Source organism: Eublepharis macularius, chromosome 6 (assembly GCF_028583425.1).
Source record: "Eublepharis macularius isolate TG4126 chromosome 6, MPM_Emac_v1.0, whole genome shotgun sequence".
Classification (NCBI taxonomy): Eukaryota; Metazoa; Chordata; class Lepidosauria; order Squamata; family Eublepharidae; genus Eublepharis; species Eublepharis macularius.
This window is the reverse complement of record NC_072795.1, coordinates 70,936,746-70,962,249: the sequence shown is the minus strand read 5'-3', so window position 1 is coordinate 70,962,249 and position 25,504 is coordinate 70,936,746.

Sequence of the window (25,504 nt, the reverse complement as noted above, 5' to 3'; positions counted from 1 at the left end):
TTCCTACAACAGGAGTCAAGTGTTGTCTCTCTTTGTGTTACTCAGACCATCAGCAAATATTCCTTTCATCTGCATACGTTTTTTCCCCTCATTCTTCTATAATTGGGGGGAAAAGTGAATATAAGGCAGCATTGTTTTAATGCCACCACCACCATGCTACCCTTTGCCATTCAGTTTCCTGCCATAGTGTGCACCCACCAACAATCACCTTCAGGGTCTGTTGTTATGTGTGTGTGCAGTGAAACTGAGGAAAAATGGTGTATCGTTGGTTTACAGGTAGGAATGAGTTTTGTATGATTAAGTGCTGTTAAGTGCTGTTAAGTGCAAAAGCAGCTGCTCCAAACACAATGGAAGCCCTCATTGCAAAGAAAGGGGATGAAACTCATGATTATGAAAACAAAACAAAACAAAAACAGATTAAACAGCCAGCAACACCCCATCTGGAAAAAAAACACACCAGTTACAGTTACATAGCTCCTTTGGAAACCCCATATCTGAAACGGATACAGAAATCTTTTCAGTGCCCCCCACCCCCCTAATGCCGACTGTCTCTAGTTTAGAAACCTTGGGAGACTACTTGAAAATAAAAGACTTTTGGAACTATGGAAACTTTTGAGGACCTGGCTGGGTATAACTCTTTGCACTAAAGAGAGCAGAAAGAATTTATCCACTCCATAAGCTTTATGTCAGTTTAAAAGTATTTTATTTCTTTTGTATTTAAATGCCAAGTAACTTCTGATTTTCTTTACAATAAATTCAATTTTAATTTTTAATTGCATACTCTACCTTAGGTTTTTGAAGGCACTCATATCACCACTATAATCAATGTGTAACAGGTTCTTTTCACAATGGAATTTAAAGGTGTTCTCTGATTAACAGCTGGAGGCATGGCAGTTTATCAATGTCATTATAGATTTTAGAAACTTTCCTTGGGAAACAGGAATTCATCCTTTAGTGTAAGGTGATGAGTTACAAGTAGAATTGTAAGATTTTGAGAGGCCACAAGCACTGTAGTCAATGGACGCACTCTTAATTTCCTGTACAACCTCTAAAACAAGTGTATGTATATGTGGTAGACAAGTTTCTTAAAGAAAGAGTCTAAATCAAAAACTACCATTTTAGAATTTCTAGATGTAGATAAGCCATCTGGCATCACAGAGGGTTTGGTCACACCTTCTAGTCCTATGTAGCACTCTTCTCTTTCAGATACAAGTAGTGGGTACAATCCAATGGGTCATTCTCCTACAAAACCCTGCTGATCAGAGTGAGAATTGTGCAGGACCACAGTAGTACGTTGCTGCAGTGTTTGTTCATTGCAATGAGGTTTATGCAGGAAGATCTTCCAGTGGATTGTGCCAGAGAGGAAGTAGGGATGAGATCAAATTTCAAGACTAGGGGTGTACAAAGGCACAGTGGTTCGGCTTTCCCGATTTGGGTATACCCGAATCGAGAAGCCGATTTGGGAACAGCTATACCGAAATCGGCAAGCTGATTCGGTTATAGCGATTCGGGTATCGATTCGGCTTGATTCGGGGGTTCGGGTAAGTTTTTCAATGGGAAAAAGCCTCCCCCAGGCTTCTCTGAAGCCTGGGGGAGGCATTTTCCCACCGAATCAAGCCAAAATTGGTGGGGGCCTTCCTCTAACTCCCCTCTAAGAACCCCCCAAGTTTCATACCGATTGGACTTTGGGGGGCCATGTTATGGCCCACCAAACCAGGTCACCCTATCCTCACCTAAAAAAGGGCATAGCTTTAGGTTGCTGCTGCTGATGAGTCTTCATTTATTTTTTCCTATGGGGAAAAATGAAGAGGCAGGCTTCCTTTGCCAGGGGTGGCATTTTGCATGCAAAATGCCCCCCAACCCTCAGGGGCCCTTCTCCCACCTCTGCTCCCACCCCCCACCAAGGCTCAGCCTGCTCTCACTTGGGGGGGCATTTCATGGCCTCCCCAAGTAGGTGTTCTCAGCCCCTAAAGTCCACCCCCTACTTCCCCACACAAACCCAATTCCCCCCCAGCTGCCACACACAGATCCAAATCCCCACATTAGCCCCTCACAGACCCAAATCTTCCCCCAGCAGCCCCATACCCACCATAACCCTAGGAACAGGCTGGCCAGCCCTCCCCCTTTGGGAACTTCTAAACTCTCTTTCCCAGGGCAATTCCGCACAGCCCAGGGGTGCCACAATGGTGGGCAAACTTCTGAGTGCCAACTTGTTCCTGGGAAAGAGCACCTGACCTGACACACAGACAACCACCCCCTGACACCCCCACCACCTACAGAGAAGGCTGGCCATCCTGCCCCATTGTTCCCAATGCTGGGAACCAACCTCACATCAAAGAAGGGAACACACACACAATGATTCAAGTTTAAAAAAACTTGATTTTCTCACTTTCAAAGTGCAATAGGTCAACAAATCACATCAAATCACACTAATTGTCCCCCACACAAAAAGGACTACACAATTCACTACACATCAGATAATCTTTAAAACATATTTATTTTAACAAACTCTAAAATTTAAGAACAGAATTTGGTCACACAGTAGGAGGGCACAACAGGGCATGAAAAAAGAAGTCCCCTAGACAAAATCAACACAACTAACTTCAAATCAGAGATTCAACAAAACCATAACAAGACCTTTCAAAAACACTTTATTTCATGAACAGCTTAAATTTACACAGCAGTAGGGCACAAAAGGGCATGATAACAACATGCTTGCAGTGAGTCACACTACACAAACATAACACAACTCAATTAATATCAGACAATCAGCAAAACTTGAATACAGCAGTACAAGATGTGGGTTGCACAGCGGGAGGGCAAAATGGGTCAAAAACACTATCTGTCTTGGACAGATGTAGGCAACATGGCAGCAGGACACACCCACAGGCAGGACAGCATTGTCTTAGTCAGAAAATAGCACAACTATCATGAAATAAAATACTCATTTGCTTATCCCCTCAACACCTCCTCCATAACAACAAAATACCACACAAAGACTTCTTCTCTTTCACAATTTCTTTATTTCTAGGCATGTGAGCCCATCTGTCAACCACCCCTCCATCACCAAACTTAATGAGGGGAAACCACTGCAACCAGGTCCAGCAGAACCAATGTCATTTCCTTTGGCTATGCGTTCAGTTCAGCCACACAAAGCTGGAGCTGGCACTGCCCAGGCACAAACCACTGGTATTTGTGGAGCGGTGTTGCAAAAAAAAAAAAAAAACTTCAACACTGAAAAACATTTTAAACATTCCAAACAGAAGGATCTGACATTTTCCCATTCCCTAATCCCCAATTAAGCAATCCCTATCTAACCTATTTCTCCCTCCAGTGGCAATCCATGTTTCTGGGGCATTATTTTTCAGAATAAATTTGGTCCCACAGGGTCTGTCTCAGTGCTGGGAGATGTTTTGAATTCCCTTGGGGGGGGCTTTCAAATTGCTGGGTGGATTCCCTTTGCCACTGGTTCCTAACCACCCTCCCTCTACTGGCCGGTTTTAACTGCGTCTACAGGGTTTTATGCAGGGGAGAGCGCGATTCCAAAGGATTGGACTCGCAGAGGATGCAGGCCACAAGTTGGGCTCACCTCAGTCACTCTGGAAGTCCAGTCCTGAGAAATCAAAGGAAGGTCAACTGCTCGACTCTCCATGGGAGAAGGCAAGTGCGATGTGGGCCGACAATGTCACCCGCATGAGAAAACACGCGCTCGCTCTCCACACTTGTCAGAGGGCATGAGAGCAGCCGCTGCGCCTCGAGGGAGAGGTCCGGCCAGACCGACTCCTTCTTGGCCCAGTAGCTGAGCGGATTGGTGGAGAGCAACTCGTAGGGCTCCGCGAGGTAGTCCCTGACCACTGCCTCCGCCGGATCCTCTCTCACGGTCCTCACGACCCCAGAGGGGATGAGGGCCCACCGGAGCAGCTCCATCTCCATCGGCACTTCGGTGGTGCTGGGGGCCTGCGCAGAGGGGGCGTCAGAGGGACCCGCACGGCAGGGCCCCTCTCGCGTCCCCCCTGTCGACTGGTGTCCCCTCGCGGCCTGCCTGTGCCTCACCCAAGAGCAGAGCCCATCTCTGGCTTGGGTGAGGTTCCCATCCCGCTCGGTCGCCAACATGTATGACTCGATCTGCATGAGAGGAGTTAGCCTGGCAGCTGTGCCTTGCTGCAGCCTTCTCACCAGTGCGCGCACCGCTGGAACAAGGTCAGCACGGGGCGCGACCCGGTCTGCAAGGGTGGCCAGATTCCTCTGGAGCGTGTGCACCAGGGGAATGACCAGACCGAGGGTTGCTTTGTCTGACGAGACCGCCACAGTGAAGTCCTTGAAGGGCTTCAGGACCTCCACTGTCTGGGTGATGGTGAGCCAATCCTCCCAGCTGAACTCACCCACCTGACTCACACTGTGGCTCTCGGAGAGCCATGCGTGGAGTGTGGCCTGCTGCTCCACCAAGCGCTCAAGCATGGCACAGGTGGAGTTCCAGCGAGTGCTTACGTCAGTGATCAGAGCGTGCTCCGGCACACCTGTCCTGACCTGTGTCTGGTGCAGTTTGTGCGTGGCTTTCACGCTGCGTGAGAAGTGACTTGTGATCCTCCGACATTTCTAGATCAGTAATTGGTGTTCACGAGTCCAGGGATCAAGGGGTTCCTTCAAGGAGCCCAACCCCAGCGCATCTTTCACCACTAGGTGAAGTTTGTGAGCCGCACAGTAGATGCACTCTCAGCTCACTAGATGCGCCACTGCCCTCATGTTCTTGCCACCGTCCATCACCATGCATCCAATGGTGGCCTACCCACTCTTCCAACTGTCTCCTCAAGGTGGCAGCGATGTTCTCCGCCATGTGGGACACGTCGAGCACCTCAGCGTGAAGCAAGGCCTTGCAGTAGCCGGCCCGGCAGTCTCCCATTCTTCCCTGTCTAGCTGTGCTAGGCACCTCCCCCCGGCCCCCACCCAGAACTGCCTCAGGTTCCCACCAGTGAGCAGTAAGCGAGAGGTACACTTGCTGCACACTTGGGCAGGTCCATATGTCGGATGTGAAGTGCACAGTTCTCCCAGCAACCTGGGACAGCTGTGCCTTCACATGGTCCCTGGCAGCCCTGTAAAATGAGGGCACCAGCGATCTGCTCAACGTCGTGCGAGCAGGGACGGCGTACCAGGGAAAAAAATCGTGGAGCAGCCCTGAGAAGCCAAAGTCTTCAACTAGGGAGAACGGTCTCCCATCCACTGCTACCATATTGACGATGTGGCGCGTGAGGCGTCAGCTCGCCCTCTGGATCCCCTCTCTGGGCACACTAGGGCCATGCATACCAAGCATCTCTGGGAGAGAGGCTTGGCATCCCTTCCCTACAGGAACCCTTGGGGGGAGAGCACCAGAGGAGCCTGCCTCCTTCTGGCTAGCTGGCGGCCGTGTGGCTCCACTTGAACTCTCCTCCCGAAGAAGCACCGCCTGGTGGTGCCTCCTCATGTGGTTCCTCATCCCAGATGTGGTGAGATGCTGCACATCTCTGCCACGGCTGACGCGCTGCCTACAATGCAGGCACTGGGCTGCTCGGGGATCCTCCATTGACTGGAAGTGCTTCCAGAGTTTGGAGGTAAAGGGCAGCCCACGCTTCACAGGAGAAGCACTTTCGGGCCCACTCTGAGGCACTTCCTGTGAGGTGCTCTGGCCGGACACACCGTGTCCCATTCTCGGCCGGGCAGGTGAGGATGGACAAGGCTGAAGGGGCAGAGATGTGGGCTCCTCCACCACAGTCTCTGCCTCTTCCTCCTGCATCCTCTCCTCCTGCACAGCTGCGAGAGGGCTGCTGCTGGCCTCAGAGGAAACTGGGGTGGACTGCCCCAGGGGGGGTCTCATGGGCAGTTCCTCCAACATCCTCTGAGTTCCTGGGGTGAGCGGGAGCGCAGGGAATGTCATGTGCTCCACGCTCATCCCAGGAGACACCACATGCTGCCCTCCTCCAGCAGCTGGGTCTCAACCACTGGAGGAGGAGGAGCCTCAGCAGCAGGCCCCTGCCCAGTGCCAGCCCCTGCCTCATGCACCTGGGATGGTGGTGGCCTCCCAGCAGCTGCCTCAGTAAAGAGGGCCTTGCGAACCCTCTTACTGTCACCAGAAGCCAGGCTGGTGAACGGCAGCAGTGCAGGGGGGGGCTCCTCCACTCAGATGGGGGGGCTGCCACAGCAGTCCCCCTCCCCCTCCCCTCCTCCCATCTAGTTTTCTCCCTAGCCTTTCCCCCGGGGCCCCTCTCTGCTTTCCTCTCTGACATACTTTCCCCTCCCGAAATCTACACTAACTAATCAGAAAACCTTGGGAAAACAAAGGTCAACTTTGTTTTCAAGACCTAAGTTACCTGCTCTAAATCTGTGCTTCTAGAGGCTCTGTGACTTGGAGATGAACAATCAAGTGCCTTTTTAAGCGACCCTATTTATGTCGGGGAACCTGAGCCTGCCAAACAGCTGAATTCCTCCGGAATTGAGCTGGCTCTAAACCCCAATAACAGGTGACAGCCTTAGACACTTACACACTAGTATGACCAGGCTGGCCTGGAACCACCATGGGTGCCAGAGATGGGCAGTGGAACCCTAGTTATGGAGGCGCTAATGGGAAGCCTATTGACAGCTATTCCAAATTTGTATATATATAGAATTCAAACCTAACTCTCACTCACTAATGCTTTTCCTGCTGAGCCCCTATTTAGTCTTTTTTAAAAAACTACACTTGGTTTCCCTATCGATTATGTTGAGGGCAATTAGCCACTGAATACCTACCAACTGGCCTACCTACCTAAGACACTATTTAGCGGGAACAATGTTTCTGTGGTGTGTCAGCGTGGGGTGTGGATGTGGTGGTCTGAAAATGTGCCTCCCCCTCCCAAGCTAGCAGGAACCCACCCCTAAGCCCACCCAAATGTAAACCCAGACTCACTCACCAGTCCTGCAGTCCAGCGATGTTCAGGCGGTCTTGCAGCTGGTCCTCCTCTCCTCCGCAATGCTGTCAAGAAAGGTGGAATGTTAACAGAGTCAATAACACACGCTGCACACACAACCCCCAAAAGTCAAGGCCCCAATCTGCTTCGGGCCTAGACAGTCATGAAGCCATTGTGAGGAAGCGGTGCCAGAGTTAAAAGTCAGGTGGCATGCAGGAACCCCCCCCCCCAGAAAGGCTAGGGCCAACCAGTGGTAAAACACAACACATCCACCCTGCAGAGCAGGCCTGTGTGTAGGCCCGAAGCTGGCACACTCATTTTTTAGGTCTGGGAAACAGTAGATCAAGCTCACCCCACACTCAAGCATAACAAAGGAAACATTAAAGAAAGCAAGCACAACAATCAATACTGAACCCCCCCAACCCCCAAACATTGTCCTCTTGCCCAACTAGAAAATGTCCCCCCTAGCCCAAGCCATAAAGACCAAACTAAAGCATATGCTAACAGATTGCCACAGCAGCAGCGATAAATTCAAAAAACAATTTTTTTAAAAAACCCTACCAGTCCTCCTCTCCAGATGTCCAGCAGCAAAGTTGATCCTCCACACGCAGAGGTCTCCAGGCCGATGTCCTCCAAGTGCAGTCCAGTCCAGAAGAGGTCCACGAACGGTCAGCAACCTGTTTGTGAAGCATGCTTGTGAGTGCCAGGCCAGCCAGCAGAAAGGCACCAAAGCCACCCAGCAGAGCAGCAGGCCTGTGTGTAGGCCAGAGGCTGGCACACTTGTTTAAGAGCCTGGTGGGAAGCATTGGATGAAGGGGACCAGAAACAGCAAAGCAAGCCACCTCAATCCAGTTTGTGAAGCATAATTGTGAGAGCCAGCCAGCAGAAAGGCACCAACGCCACCCAGCAGAGCTTCTGGCCTGTGTAGGCCCAAAGCTGGCACACTCATTTTTAGGCCTTGGAAACAGTAGATCAAGCCCACCCCACACTCAAGCATAACAAAGGAAACATTAAAGCAAGCAAGCACAACAACCAATGCTGAACCCCCCCCCCACCCCCAAACATTGTCCTCTTGCCCAACCTGAAAATGTCCCCCCAGGCCATGCCAAGACAGACTAAACGGAAGCATTTTTTTGCAGAGGCAGGCCACAGCAGCACATTGCCCAGCATCAATAAATTTACAAAAATTTAAAAAAGGCCTACCAGGTCTCCTCTCAGGATGTCCAGCACAGTTGATCCTCCAGGAAGATGTCCTCCAGGTGCAGTCTCTCTCCTCTCTTGGTCAACAGCAGCAACAGAACTGTTCCAGACCAGTCTTGCCCCAAATTTAAATCCCCTGCTGCAGCCTCAGCCAAAGATTTGAATCTATTGGCTGGCAGAAGGATGCAGCAGTGGTATTGGTGACTCCTAAAGTCCCCCCTCCCTTGCCTTACCCCCCCACACACTCCAACAGTCACCCTCCTCCTGCTCCCCCTCCCCTACCTGTTAATTTTGGTGGGAATCTCAGATTGCTGGCATTGCTTTGCAAATGCAAAGTGTAATCCTAGCAATCAGCAAAGCAATGCACCTTGCATTTGCAAGGCAAAGCAAAGGATTCCCTTCCCTCCTTTGCAAGAGGCGTGGGGGTGACAGAAGGAGTGAGTGACTCACTCCTTTCCCCCCTCCCCTCTTCTAAGTGCCTGCAGGAAGCTTAGCGCCTAGCAAAATGTTGCCCCGAATCGCCCCGTATTGCCCCAAATCGATTCGGGGCATGCTGGTTTGGGTTTCCCGAATTGATTCAGGTTTCCCCGAATCACCCCGAATCAGTGATTTGGGGGTTTTTCGGGTTTAATTAACCCGAACTGCACACCCCTATTCAAGACCTGGCCATCTCTGTTTCATTTTTCCTTTGAGATTAATGAACCCATGAGTCTTCATTTTCAACATCAGTTCCACTTTCCTCATGCTGAATTTTCTCTGTTACAATTAATACATTTTCAATGTTATTTTGTATCAGTAATGTATAAATGGCACATAAAAGTTGTTCAACAAGTCAATGGCATAAAATTGTGCATACATGGAATAAAACAAACAAAAGAATATCCAGCCACAATCTAAATGAGGTGAACCAAAATAAATGACAAGATATGAAATTAAAAATAATAAATAAGAATGGCTTCATAGGTGTAGCCTTAATATTAACTGTCACATAAACTCAAAGAGTGTTGTCATATCCTCTGAACTATTTAGTATAACTCTAATATAGATGTGCTCTTCTTCTAACCATGTCATAGACACTCCTGGCACCTGCTTCATTTGGCCGCCAATTTCCCACACTGAACGAGGTCTCAGCACTGCACACTAAGTTTGCCAAACATTAAGAGGTCTGTATTTAAAACTTTCAAAGAAGAAGGAACTATCTTCCCTTTTCCATGGGCTATTCTAGAATCACTATCAGCAGCAGAGGAAGTTTTGGGGGGATTCTCTGGATCAAGGTCCATACTTACCATAAACAGTAAGTTATGGTCTTCTCTGCACAATCATGTTTTGTGAGTTTGTCTTCACAAAAGAGAACTGGACTTCATATCCCCCTTCTCTCTTTCTCTGTCTTTGTCAGAATTATCTTCATTATTGGCTATCCGATGAGCGAGTCTTGAACAGTCCAGGCAACAGGAGTGTGATTTACCTCAAGGGCCTAGTCCAATAAGCCCCAAGTTCATGGGATTAATAAAACTTTATTAAATACTCATAAATTCTCAACAGCACAGATATTTGGGAACAATCTATCAGCAGGTAGAATTAGGGTTGAATACTAATAAAAGAATAGAGAGGTAGTTGTTTGCTAATCATTACTTCAAAAGCTCGCATATTCCTCATCCTGCGAATAAATACAAAACTGAGGTTGTTGGAGAGCCAGACGGCATTCAACTCCCCATTGTCTTACAATATGGAACTGCAGGAGCCTGTTCCAGATGCCAAAATCTTGACACAGAGCAGTTCCCAAGGCTGCCAAATTCTTCCCTAGTTTGGGAGTTCCCTTCCTGGGCCAATACCTTGGAGTACAGATTCAGATTGTCCCTCCAAGATGACCCTTAATTAATCATTTCAAAAGTATAGAGTAAAATAATTTTGTGGTAAGAGAGACGAGAAGCAAGTAATAATTTATATGGGCAACTGACAGCCTAGCTCAAACGGTGAAATTTGGCCTGGTGACTATCCACTTCCCAGTGCATCCCTCACCCACTTTGTGGAATGTTACCAGGGGATCTTATGTGGCTAAGCCAACAGAAAAGTTTGATCTATTATTGTAGGAGAGACAAAGCAGGGTTTAAGAAATTAGTATTGATGGTAAAGAGTCAGGAGGAGGGCTAGTACAGGGAGAATAGCCTTGGTTCAATAAAGGATGTGCTGGAGAAATGAATCATGCAAAGAGATTAGTAAAGAATAGAGACAGTCAGAATTAAGAAAGACTGGAGAACTGCAATGCTGCGTCCCATAGAGTTTCCAAAGATCTTGGCTATTTAGGAGGGAAGAGGTAATTGGCAAAGATCCCTTCTGCAAACTCTGCTCTGTCTGTTTCATTTTTTGTTATCCAAGCCAGTGATAATGGGCAGGATCCAAAGAGCTATTAGAGATGGCCAACAGTAATCCATTTTGCTTTGATATCCAAGTCCTCATGCCACCTTTGAAATTTTTGTTCATTTTCAGAAATATATTAGGAGGCATGGAAACAGCTGTTTGAGATAGTCAAGTTCTATGCCTTCTTGGGCACATGACATTACTTCTTAGGCTCCATACCATAGATAATTTCTAAGAGGGCACTGCCATAACTATTTATGGTATGCTGGACATCTGGGCAGGTTCTCATTGAAAAGGTATTTTCAAGTAGTCAAAACTATCCAGAAATATTCTAATGTCCACTCTTAAAGAATACCTATATATCTCACCAGTTGGTATAGGAGGAGCTCTGCGAGTATGACCATACCCCAGACATAAACACCCTTCTTAAAGATTTCTATGCTGTACATGCTTTCCAAGTATTAAAATTTATTCAGAAAAGTGATACTTCTGAATAAAAATGCATAGGATTAGATTCTGCCACACTGAAACCTGCAGATTATTGTATGCAGCACCCAAATTATTGTATGCAGCACTCCTGAAACCTATGTTGTAGAAACTGAATGGCAAGAATAGCATAGTGTAGTAATTTTATCAAGCTAAAATATAATGATTTTATAAGGGCAGATAAATAGAAAGATCCATATACATATGTATCTGTCCGTTGTTTAGTGCATGCTGTCAGTGCCAGAAGAACAAGGGGCTATATTTAAGTGATGACAAAAGACACCCACTCTTGCTTGGGATTTGCAGTGACCTTTTCATTTTGCCTCCAAGAGAGTTGTCTTGCATTGACCAAGCAACTAATTAAATTGCTGAAGGTTGCAGTACATCTCTATCACAATTCTACAGAAATTCCTTTCTCAAGTCGACAGCTGGCTTATTATTATACTATGCCTCTATTTGTCTCCTCTGCTTGTGACTAGAAGTAAAGCATTTCCTGGCTACATGCACACGTGCTTGGAATCTTCTGTGAAAAAAACCACTTCTGTATGGATTCTCTACTCTCATGAAATTCATGTATTTCTACACTGAGGGGTACTTTCAGCAATCTCTTAAAGTTTTTTTTTTATTATTACTATTTACCACCTTGGACTAGAAAGCATGGTATTACTCATTAATATGCATGAGATTATCTGTGAATGCCTGCAAATAACTCTGTCGTGGATTGGGATTTCTCCAGACACTGAGTTTTATTGATTGTTAGGTGGCCATCAGATCAAAATTCCTTGACCTACCAGTGTTTTCCTGAGATCTTTGCCAACTGATTATTCCTTATTTGACAACTTATACCTGGAATGCTTGCAGGGAGAGAGGAATATAAATTGAATAAAATAAAAATGTAAGGAAAGAACAACAACCCTGTAGATCAGACCAGTGGTCCACATAGTCCAGCATCCTGTTTCACCTAGTGCCCTGGAGGACCAACAACCAGAGTATATAGGCCAAGACCTATATACTCAAGACCTCAGTTCTAGGAGGCAACACAGGAGGTGTTAGATGTTTGCTGCTTCTGAATATGGAGGTTCTGTTTAGGCATTGTGATTAGCAGCTATTGGTGGATCTATCTTCCATGAATCTGTCTAATCCCCTTTTAAAGTCATTTATGCTCATGGCTATCGCTACAGTCATAGACAGATAATTCAACAATTTAATTACTCATTGAGTAAAGAAATATTTCCTTCTGTTTGTCCTGTACCAATTACCCATCAACTTCATTTTGTGCCTCTTGATTTCTAGTATTACAAGAAGGAAAGGAAATGCTCCCTTTATCCATGATCTCCACCTCATGCGTAATTTTATAAAACCTCATTATATCTCCCCTTAGTTGTCTTTTTTCTAAACTTAAACTCTCAGAGCGAAACCACATGAGATGGAAAATGAAAGACTCGTAAATTTGGAAGGGCATGACTTAATGCTGGGTTGGCATGGTTTTTTGTGGTATAAAAAATGGGAACAACATAAATACTTCAAAGTCACTGGGTAAGGCATTAATCTCTGTCTGGGAAAGAATAAGATATATCTTTTATGAGAAAATTCCATTATGGGTATCCCCAATTGAAGCATTTACTCAACCTCCTTTGTAAAAAGAGGGGAAGGTTCCCACTTACAAGGTCTTGTTCAATCCAGGTGCTATATTAAAAAATACTAAAGAATTAGCAGAGCTAGATATAGAACTGGGTTGGTGGGGCCGGGCACAATTGGAAACTAGATATAAAAAGATAAAACAATAGGTTTCTATGAGACAGAAGGGAAAATTGATAGTATAATGTGTGGTACCAATGTTAAAATGATAAAGAAAATATATGGTGAGCTTCTAAATGTAAAATTACAGGGGGAAGAAGTTAAAGATAAGATGATACAATGGGCAGAAAATGTGGGACATACAATTGATCTGGAGCAATGGTCCCAAATGTGGAAAGAAAATTTAAAGATGACAAAATCTGCTTCTTTAAAAGAAAATATTTATAAAATGTTTTATAGATAGCATTTGATGCCTATTAGAATAGCCAAAATGTCTCCAAATGGGTCAAATAAATGTTGGAAGTGTGAAACTAAGGTGGGTACTTATTATCATATGTGGTGGACTTGTAAAAAAGCGAGGGAATTTTGGAAAATGATTCATAGTATGATCCAGCAGATTCTCAAAATCTCTATACCACTGAATCCTGAACTTTTTTTGTTGAACCATATAATGATCCAGGTGAATAAAAACCAAAAACATTTGATTTTGAATATAATTACTACAGCTAGAATTTTATATGCGAAATTCTGGAAAATGACAGATGTCCCAACACAAGAAAATTTGATTGAAAGAATACTCGACACAGTGGAAATGGATAAGCTATCCAGTTTACTGAAAGCTAGAGATAATATGACATATGATGACATTTGGGACCCCTTCTACAATTGGATTTAAAAGTGCTTCCAAGTAACTTAATTCCTGGATAAGCTGAAGACCTTTATGGACAGTGCAAAAATAAATGGAAAAGCTGTAACAATGAGCCAACCAAAGGACTATAAAAAGGACAATAAAAAAACATTTTTGATTGAACGGTGCAATGTATTTGAATGAACCAATATGTATTTCTTTCCCCTAACCCTACCACTCTTACTCTATACTTTCCCAGCTATTAATAATAATAATAATAAAAATCACTTACAAAACAAAAAACAAAAAAAGAGGGAAAGGAAATGCTCCCTTTATCCATGATCTCCACCTCATGCATAATTTTATAAAACCTCATTATGTCTCCCCTTAGCTGTCTTTTTTCTAAACTTAAACTCTCAGAGCGAAACCACATGAGATGAATTACACGAGAACGATCAAGTGAAGGGAGACTCAATGTTAGCTGAGAAGCGTAATTTGAATTTCACCTCTCTACAGAGCTGGCAAGATCACTCCTCAGAGAGTTTGTAAATTTCACTTCTCTACAGAACTGGCAAAGATAACTCTTCAGCGGGTTTGTTAATTTCCTCTTTGCCTCCCTGAAGGCTCTGTCAATTATTAATGAACCCTTTGAGGAACGATCTTTGCTGGCTCTATAGAGAGGTGAAATCAACAAACCCTCTGAGGAGCAATCTAGCCGGCTCTATAGAGAGAGGTGAAATTCAAACTACACTTCCTGGATAACATTGCATCTCCCTTCACTTGAGCATCCTTGTGTAATTCATCTCATGTGGTTTAGCTCTAAGACTTTTCAATCTTTCCTCATATGAAAGGAGTCCCAGCCCCTTGATCATCTTGGTTGCCCTCTTCTGTACTTTTCCCAGCTCTTCATAAAAAAAAAATTGTTACATAGCATGCCCACGTATTATTTAGGTGGGGCTTAGAATGTTCTAATCCTCATAGATCCAGAGGAGTTAGCTGTGTTAGTCTGTAGTAGCAAAATATAAAAGAGTCCAGTAGCACCTTTAAGACTAACCAGCTTTACTGTAGCATAACCTTTCGAGAATCACAGTTCTCTTCGTCAGATGCATCCTCAGTCATCCATCTTCTAAACTGGGGGAGGGGAATAAGGCAGAGTCAGAATGGATGAAATGACCAGTTTAGATCAATGTTGGAGAGTAACAAGTGCAACAACATAGCTTGGAATTTATTTTTGAACGGCTTCCTGTGTTCCCAGTTTCCAAAGCAAGCTGGCAAGTTCCCTTGCAGGTTTGCTGAAACAACTCCACAATTCCATATAGAAAAAGCTGATTTAAATGATCTCTATTTTCCTCATGAGTCTTCTCCTTCCCTACTAGAAAAGATTTAGCAGGAAGTCCTTGTTGAAAAGTACTGACAACAAAGCTGTAAGATTTGCTGTCATTCAATGCAGGACCCCCACAGTGGAAGCTCCACCTACTGGATAGGTGTAGAGATGTGTCTGTTAATAGACCAGAAGAAAAACAAACCTTTTATTTCAATGTAAGGATTTTTAAGGCCCAAGTGGGGCTTAGTTGTACTGCCAATCTGTATTCTGTTTTAGTAAAGTTTGTTAGTAGTAAAGTTTAAGATAAAGAAAGATTGTTATGCTTTGTGTGGATGAAATGCCTTTTATATCATCTGTAGCAGTCCATGTCCAAAGGGGCTTCCCATGGCTCAGTAATTCAATTAAAATATTTGTATAGGATCGTTCAACCAGAAACTGGTTTCCAGTATGAATAACAATGTCTCAAAAAAGCAACATATTCAAAACAGTAAAAACCACAGCAATAAAATATTAACCCCTCCACAGGATTTAAACAGCTGGAGATTAAAACTCATGTTTGAATTTTGTTTCACAAACTCTCTCATGTTAGCATTGTTATTTCAGTTCCTAGACTCAGTAAAAGAGTGTTTCATCTTCTGTACTTTTATGCATTCCCAGTAGAAAGACTGAAAAAAGAAGAAGCAGGAAAACCATGTCAGATTTCAGAATAAGTGGCCAATGTTTGGTTTCAGAGATTCTTGTACTGTGTTTCTGGTAGGTAGCCATGTTGGTCTGTAGTAAAAGAGCAAGATTCAGGTCCAATAGCACCTTACAAACCAACTATATTTCCATGGTATGAGCTTTAGAAAGTCAAAGTTCCCTTTGTAAGATACATGAAGGCTCAAATCATGAGATTGTAGTGCACAGAGGCTCTAACCCGAGATGAAGGAACTGAATATGAAAGTAGGTGAGAAAACAATCCCTGCAATTGCCACTGTCAAGTTGCCCGGTTGTTCTGACATCACTTGTCCTATCTTTCTATGCTGAACAAAGCTGGGGAGGAGGGTACCTAGGAAGCACATATCTCATGGAGCAGCACATGAAATACTCAGCAATATCTCATGGAGCAGCACATGAAATAGTATACCAGGGGTTGTAGCCTGGCTTTGCTCCCTAGGGCTGTCATATATGAAACACTGTTCAAACACATGTATTAAATAAAAACAAAGTCCAGAATTTCCAATGTTATTCAAAATATTCTAAAATACAGTTGAGGGAGGGGGAGGAAGGAATAGGTATGGCAATATACAATAAAATACAATGGCGATTCTTAAATCATTCCCTGGTGGCATTTCAGAAGGCTGCACTTGAAGAGCTCCCTTCCTTAAATGGCACCTCTGAAAGCATGTCATTTATGCAGTGTGCAAGCTTCTCGGGATATGGAAAGTTTGCGTTATTTTCCCTGAAGCACTGATTAATACCATATAAGCAAAAAAGAAAAAAAATGAAATTGGAAATGCAGCTTTGCTGGAAATGTTTTATTTTAATCGGTTTAGAGTTGCTTTGAATGATGAGAAAAGGGACTGCTTTATTGGCTCAGCAAGGGGGACTCTGGAGGCCTATCAGACTTTAATTTGTTTCTATTTATTTGATATTTGCATTCTGCAGGGTCAGACTCTAGAGGGTAGTCTACATTCTGAACATTAGTAACATGGAGGTATGCTCATAAAATCCCTATTTGTGTACAATACATATGAAATTGCCAAACGTATTAAATTAAAATGTGATTAGTTAAACCAGTTTGCAGGCACTACTTATAAATAATCATCATACTGCTATTCCTTAGAGGCCATCATGAGTCTATAAGGAAAGTTTTGTTCTTTGAAGTCTTAGGAGCATGCAACATCTATAGAAATGCATCACCTTACTTAGAAGAAGAAGAAAAAATCATACACAGGGCAGTGTGAGTGTGTGTGTGTGTGAGAGAGAGAGAGAGAGAGACAGAGAGAGAGAGAGTACATGACAGAGAGAGAGTGTGTGTTTTGGGAGGGTATTTTAGCAACTCTCTTGCTGATCAGATCTCCTAATCACATTACAGCCATCCCAAATATGACATACCCCCTAAACTCCCCGTCAAATATGCTCACTAAAAGTATTTTCATATTCCTCACTGAGCAAATGGCACAAATCTAGGAAGCTAGTCATACAAGGTCTGTTCTGTGACTTATGTGGAATTAGATCTCATAGCATTATGACTGACCCAAAACTGACTTTTGTAGCTGTAGTTCTAAACAGAGTTGCACCTGTCAAAATAGATATATTGGGGTGAGGGGGTGGCACCTGAAAAGGTATGTTGGACAAGATCTCATTATGCCACCACTCTATGGGTCCAATCAGCATCAGGCCCTTATGACAGTTTTTAAAGAACAACGTTCTCTTCTAAAATGGCATTGGCAGCCGTGGGTTGGACCCATGGCTGCTGTAATGTGTAATTTGGCTCTAAGCTCATTGGCTTCAATTGGCTCAGAAAGGTAAAACCATATCTATCTAGGATTGAACAGTATGATATTTAGTAAAGCATATTCTATCTAACTGTGCTAGTACTGCAGTTCCTGTGCTCTTTCTCACTGTTCTTCTTGCTTGCCAACACAGACATATTCCCAGAAGACAAGCAAGCAGCTAGAGAATTCTTGTATACTGTAGCACAGAGACATCTGAGGGAATGTGTAAGTTAGACAGACAAAGATAAGCTCATCTTTCACACACATTTCTATAGAAGGGCCATAGCTTACAGGTAGAGTGTATGCTTGGGCATGAAAAAAATGTCCTTTGTCTGTGACTTGGAATGCTGCTGTTGTTCAGAGGAGACATTCTTGACTATAGATGGACTAATAACTTGACATTATAAAGTACCTTTGTATTATTCATAAACATTCGCCAGCAAAAGTGCAAAGGATCCACTGTTGCAGCTAGGATCATATGTCACCTTTTCAATCAAAATTTGCTCAATTACAGAGGCAAAAAACCCCTTTAGATACATTTCTATAAAAGAAAACAACACAAAAACATTTAAGGATAAAAATCACTCCTAAAGTAGAACATTCTGTTATATTCTTATAGAAGAGCTTTAATCTCCATTTTGTATAAACATTTTTAGATAATTCATTTGAATATAAAAATATTTATCAAGTAGTATCCTTTATCAGACGCCTGACTCACAAGTCCCAACAAACTACAAAAGCCGTCAAGGTGCTCCAAAAGCCCTCCTGAAAAGTGTGATATTTCAGCTCCTATAAAATTGCAATGAAGTTTTCATGAATTCCTCTGGAAGACAGTTCTACTGGGTTGGGGTTTGGGATGGCTACAGAAAAAGTCCATGAATGGACAGGAATGGAATGCACCTTCAGGTGGTTGGATGATCCACAGGAATGTCTGTGGTAAATGTATAGATTCTGATAAAAGAGATGGTCCTTCAAGTATAAATCAATGTGGCTTAAAAGGTTCTTTTACTCTAGACATCAATGGATATTACTGCAAATTGTCTCCCTCCCCACCCACATTGAATGCTTGCATACCATCCTTCTCTTGTTCTTTTTAGATACCAAAACTTTTAACTGATCTGTGTACCTGATTAACTTTATTTTAGTTTTCCTCTTTCTTCACTAACGCAGACACAAACCTTCCTCTGCTTTCATCTGAGAGTCAACATATTCTCCTATTTCCCATGGATAGTTAACCAAATCATAAGTGGCAATCTCTAGAAAATTAGTGCCCATTGAGAAAATATCAGCCAACCATTCTGAACCATTAACTTTACAGAGACAGGCTTCCCCATCATTCACAGTGAGATTATTTCAGATCACAACTGGACACTTCATATGAGCTCTAGAAGGGAACATAATGATATACCAAATCAAAAAAGAAATCAAAGTCAGCAAGAGAATGTAAAAATAAAAACAAGCAAACAGAAAAAGGAAACCAGATGACATAAGTATCATAGAAACATACCTTCTCTCAAACTCCCAGTTCATCAAACCTAGTTAGCAATCGGTGTTCCATTACTTCGCACTAAGGAATCCACTTAAAACCTGATTTGAGTGAATCTGATTAAGGTGAAAATTCCTTTTAATCCCTAAAGCCATCCGACAAGTGAGTGCCTCACCTTCTGCTCAGAGACTGTGTCAAAACTCATTCCCTACATGTAGAGTATATGCTTCAGCAGCTCGTAGTGCTTAGCTTCAATATGAATGTCAGCATTACAGTTTTCATTATTTAGCAAAGCAAACTTCTGCCTTCCCCTCTCCCATTTTCTGCAACTACAGAGGCAGGTAGTATTGGAAGAACAATATCTATGGCTCCTCCTTTTTCTTACCCCCCCATACCTCACAGTCCAATGACTTAAAACTAAACCACATGAGAAGAATTACACAAGGATGCTCAAGTGAAGGGAGACACAATGTTAGCTAGGAAGCGTAGTTTGAATTTCACCTCTCTCTACAAAGCCAACTAGATCGCTCCTCAGAGGATTTGTTAATTTCACCTCTCTACAGAGCCAGCAAAGATCCTTCCTCAGAGGGTTCGTTAATAATTGACAGAGCCTTCAGGAAGTACAATAGAAGAAAAAGAAGTGAGAGAGGCACAGTTATGAGAGTACTCGTAATTTACATATATATTTTTTAAAAATCCACAATCGCTATAATATTAGCATTCAAATTCCCAGTCAGAATCAATCTTTCACCACAATGGGTAAGTATATGGTTCACAACGATTCAAGCTGTAGTATGATACGTTGTAGACACTCGGAACAAATGGCTATGCCAAAGCAACAGCAATACCGTACAGAGTTTCAACCGGAAACGGTCCAATCTAAATTTCTTAGTTCGCTATGTAATGTACCTTGATGTACTCCTAATGTCATTCTTAGGTAAGTAGGTGGCTTGCCCAGAGTCGAACTGAAAATCTGGGAACATGCCATCTATTATTGGCTAAGAATTCATCTTGAGCCAAAGGTCTTAATTCCCTTGTTGCTAGCTTCTGAACCTTACCCTTTATGGTGCTCAAAGATAGCTGATAAAATTAAACTGATTGGCTTGGACCCAGTAGCCATGTTTGATCTGGGACTCAACAAAGGAAAAACTTTAATAACCCAAAGATTAATTAATATAGGGTCCCAAAATGATGAGGCAATACTCCCTCTAAGTTATAAGAGCCTTAAAAAAGGACTGAGTTACTCTACATCCCCATATCTTTTGGATTTTACAAATGAAAGATGTAGATGGGCCTTCTCTAGAGCATGATTTGATGCATTCCCCTCTGCAGTTTTATATGGGAGTTTCTCTCACCTGTCTTTGCAACAGCGTTGTTGTCCCTGTTCGAATAAAATGGTTGAAAATATCACACACATACTTTTGCACTGCGAATTCTATCAAGAAGATAGGATACAATTAATTATTCCATGACTTTATAGATTCAAACCATTACAGTATTATATGGATTTTAGTCCTGAAACCCTTTGGGTGTATCTTTTAGAGGATAGTCAGAGAACTGTATCTTATGCACTTGCAAAATTCTATGTGACAGTATTCAAGAAGTGGAATCACTTGATGAAGGAAATGTCAATTGCTGGGAAGTGAATTAACTAAGTGTGTTTTATAGTTATATATATATACATCTTTTATGTATTTGTCCATTTTATTTATTTATTTATTTAAAAAACATTCTTTTTTTATCTGTACTTAACTTGGCTGGTCTTGAGACTGTAATAAATGATTGAAATTCCCCACTTCTCCACTCGTAGCCAGCTGGGTCAGTCAAAGCTCTCTGCAACTCTCTTAGCCCCACCTAACTCGCAGGGTGATTGTTGTGGAGATAATAATAATAAAATGCTTTGTAAACCACTCTGAGTGGGCGTTAAGTTGTCCTGAAGGGTGGCATATAAATCGATGATGATGATGATGATGATGATGATGATGATGATGATGATGATGATGATGATGATGATGATGATGATGATACGTTCTGAGGAGCGATCTACCTGGCTCTGTAGAGTGAGGTGAAATTCAAACTCCGCTTCCCAGCTAACATTCCGTCTCCCATCACTTGAGTACCCTTGTGTAATTCATCTCATGTAGTCTAGCTCTTAGAAAAGGCTATAACTGTGTTTAGGACTGCACTGTTTCGGCAATGACTGAGGCACATTTGATGAAACCTGGAAAATACAAACTCAACTAATATTTAATGCCATGCATCCTGAAGTATCATTAAATTACAAGTTTTATGATGCAATATAGTAGCCATAAATGACACTGTTGTTTGGTTGGTGTTTTTTTTTTTTTGCTTTTTTACACTGTGGTACCAGTTTGTTTTTATGCATCTTGGGGTATACATTTCCCAGAATATACTGGACATGCCTTCAACTAGGGGTGTGCATAGGGAAAAAATCTGGTTGATTCAATTAGGTAATACCAAACTGGGAAAAAAATTCAAAATTCGGGGAATACCAAATTCATTCTCCAGTTAGGTTTGGTAATACAGAGCAAATTTGGTAAAATTATCCATTGTTTCCTATGGAAAACTCAATTCAGAAATTTCTGGTGGCCTGTGGGGGGGGCATATTTTGACCAAATTTGCAGTGGACCTACTCCTAACTGTCCTCTAATGACCTCCAAAGTTTCATAAAGATTGGGCGCCAGGGAGCCATTTTATGCCCTCCTAAGAAGGTGCCCTAGCCACCTCTAATCTCCATTATAGGGGTCTACGATTCGGGTTTCTGATTTGGGAAAAATACCTCTATCAGACCGAATTAACAAAGATTAGGGATTTCCTAATGGACCTCAGCATGTCAGGTCTGTATCGGAAACCCCAAATCAAAGATTCTCAAAGTGATTTGTATCACTTCAAGAAGCTTCGGGTCAAGGGGTTTAAATGCCCCTTTCTGTGGTGCTGCGCAGTGGCAGGGAAAGGAGCATTTTAACCCCTGAATAAGCTGCTGAGTGGCACATTCTCCACCAGGCAGCCGAGTCCAGCTGGCGGGGTTAAAAATGCCCCTTTCTGTAGTGCTATGCAGCAGCACAGAAAGGGGCATTTTAGCCCCTGAATCAGCTGCTTGGTGGTGAGTTCCCCACCAGGCAGCTAAGTCTAGCCTGCAGGGTTAAAAATGCCCCTTTCTGTGGTGTTGCAGAGCACCACGGAAAGGAGCATTTTAATCCTCAAATCAACTGCTTGGCAACACGTTCCCCACCAGGCAGCCAAGTCAAGCCAGCTGTGCAGCATCATGGAAAGGAGTATTTTAACCCCAGTGGCTTGACTCGGCTGCCTAGCGGGGAACTCCCCACCAAGCAACTGATTTGGTGGTTAAAATGCAGGTAAAGCCTGCAGCCCCATCGTGTCCTTCACCGGCTGTGGGAAGGGTTGGAGGAATCCCTGTCCCCTTGTGCATTGGGTGAATTGAGCACTCCACAGTGGGGCTGCAGGCTGATGCCTACAGCCCATCACATCCTTTGCCTACTGCAGAAGGGGTCGGGCAATTCCCTAGCCCCTTGTGCAGTGGGCAAAGAGAGTGCTCCATGGCTGGGCTGTAGGCTAATGCCTACAGCCCCGTCACTTACTTTGTACACTGCAGAAGGGGTTGGGGGATTTCCTGGCCCCTTGCACAATGGGCAAAGGGAGCACTCTGCAGCATGGCTGCAGACTGATGCCTACAGCCCCATCGCCTCCTTTGCCTGCTGCAGAAGGGGCCAGGCAATTCCCTGACCCATTGTGCAGTGGGCAAAGGGAGCACTCCATGGCAGAGCTGCAGGCTGATGCCTACAGCCCCATCACATCCTTCGCCCACTGTGGAAGGTGACAGGAATTTCCTGGCTGTTCCAGCAGTGGGCCAAGTGAGTGGGGATAGGATTGTAAACCTACACTTTTCTAGCCTCTCCCCTCCTCCTCCTCACCAGAAGGGGGGGAGGAGAGAAGCCCCTTCTCCCTCCCATCGGGTGAAGTAAGTGGCTCGACTGGAAGTTTAAAAGCTTTTCGGTGTGCTCCGAATTTTTACAGAGCATACCAAAGCCAGTCAATAAGCAATTTCCAAAGTGGCTTGTCACTTCAGAAATTGCTTATTTCTGACTTTTTTCCCACTTTGGAAATTCCGAAGTGGGAAATCGGAAGTTTTTTTCTTGCACACCCCTACTCCATTATTCCCTATGGGGAAAATGTCTGGGGGCTATCCAGGGGGCTGGAGGGGATTTTACCAGCAAACTCCACCAAGTTTGCAGGAGACCTGCTCCTAACTGTCCTCTAACAACTCCCCAAGTTTCATGAAGGCTGGACCACAGGGGGCCATTTTATGCTCCCCAAGAAGGTGCCCCCAGCCACCTCCAGTCTCCCTTATTCCCTATGGGGAAAACCTACAACTAACCTATTTTAAAAACTCCTTTTAAAAGTTCACACTTCACAACTCTCTCAAGGTACCCAAAAAGTACACCCAAACACCACTAGGTTAAGTTAACAAACTTAACCCAAGAATGCCAACAAACACCCCCTCAGAAGAACAACCAACAACAAACACCTGAACAAACCAAACTTCTATGCCAACAGTAAACAGAACTCAGCAAAAAAGTATATTTTTGTAAAGAAAGCCCCCACAGAAGAACAAGCAGCAAAACTAACAGTAAATACAACCAACTTCACAAGCCATAAATCAAAGCCCCCCTACACAAAAGCTCAACCAATGCCGCACATACAGCAAAAAAGCAGGTTTTTAAAATGCAAACTAAACAAACAAAAATTCCCTTCCCCCCACCACCAGGGCAAACCCCTCCTCTCAAAGGGAGAAGAAACTCAGTGTATCTATGACTGTCAAACCAGGCAGTAACCAGAAATCTACTCCATTCACTGTGAAGCAGGATCCAGTTGCAGTCCAAAGCAAGCCAGAGGAGAAAGTCAAGAATGAGCAGCAGCAGCAACAAGCAGGCAGTGTCTCTCAGTCTCTAGGCCAGAGAAAAACAGAGGCTGACTGAGGCAAGCCTACTAATTTGACTTCTTGCAGCAGTTTTAAAAAGGCATTCTCCTTTGTGAGAATCCCAGTGGCCAGAGAAGGAGAACTACTGCAAGGACTGGTCACTCACACTCCCACCACCCTTCTGCCTCTGACTCACTCCTCTTCCCTTCTCCCCCCTCCCATCTGGTAAAAAAAGGCAGGAAGCAGTGTTTCTTTGCTGTTCCTTAGCAAAAGAACAGCAAGGAACAGTGCTGTCATGTTTCCTGAAGTTTACTAAATTTTACCAAATACATTTGGTAAACTTAAATTCAGTATTATTTAAGTTTGGTAATACTGAATTTTAATGAGTCAAGTAAAATTTAGTATTTTTGCCACATTTGGAATCTGAATTGCACATCCCTACCTTCGACACTGGCAAAACTGCTTCTGAGAGAAGAAAAGGAAGGGGGTACCTGAAAGGCAACAGCACTGTTCTCTACTCCTCTTTGCTGCCCCTTCAGGTTTTTTATAGTAAATATTTTATTTAAAAAGAAAAGATATAACAACAGAAAGCGCATAGAAACTTATACAAGCACTAAATTTAAATTTAATTTAAGCGAATGGAAAGATGTATTCAGAATATATAACAGCACAACTAAATTATATAATAGCTCTCATCCCCTCTCCTTAGGTGCTTGCTTATATCCAAACTTTAATGTCAATAATTTTTAATCAGTCATTTCTCCTGTGAGTTATCTTTGTAACATAATTACCTTAATTTAACTTCGTTTTAACCTAAGTAATCAAAGAAATCTTCCCATTTCCCCCCCAGAATTCCACTATAGGTCTATTGTGTACATTGTGAACTGTGACCCTTTAGTTCTTAAAATAAAAAGGTCTTCTGGGCTACAGAAGACCAGGCTGATAGTCTTAACCCTATAAAGCCAACCAGACATGAATAACTGATAAATCCCAAAACCAAATTAATATGAGAACAATGTTTCCTGCAATCATTCTTAATGGCATGTCATTTTTGTCCCATTTTACAGCCTGCTGAGTTATCACCCAAAAGGAAATGGAATATTGCAGAGGAAACAAAATTTTCCACAAATTGTACTTCCTTTTTTGGGTCAGTTCTTCAATTATAATTTTGTCAGAATTTTGCAATAATCTTATTCCCTGATAGTTCTAGTGTTGCCAATAGACATAGAGAAAAAGATTTTGTCCCTTTAATAGAGATTTAATGTGTGGAAATGAGCAGCTGAAGTTTTTTCATGGCATGGAGGTGTATAATATCCCATTAAGTTTTCATTAAAGGGACAGAGCATACCTCCCCACCCCTGGCAGTTGGCAACACTAGTATTTTTATAAAAGCCTTTACCTCCTTTCGAAGTTATAGTATCAAAATTAACAACAACAACAAAAGTCTTTAGAGCTCCTCTTTCACTTTAAGAAAACTATACAAGGTTAGAAAACACAGTGTACATGAGTATTTATTTACTTTTTTAAAAAATACAGAGGAAAATGGAACAAGTTGAGTTTTATTTTTCCCCTTATGGAAATCATTCAGAAGGAACTCTTAACAAATTCTAATGTTGGCCTTGCTGCTGCTCATGTGCTTTGATAATGATAATAACAGATATCAGAATTTTATAGTATTCTTTTAAAGATGCAGTTGTGTGACAGGATATAATACATAATTTGACTCAAGGTACAAACTACCAAGGGTAAATATGACCCCCGTTAACCAGATACCTTGTTTACTTTCTAATTTGCACTACAAGCAAGGTAGGCCAAGGCCACTTTCTATGGCATAATATTTGCTTAGGATAACAATTAGGAAGGTTAGC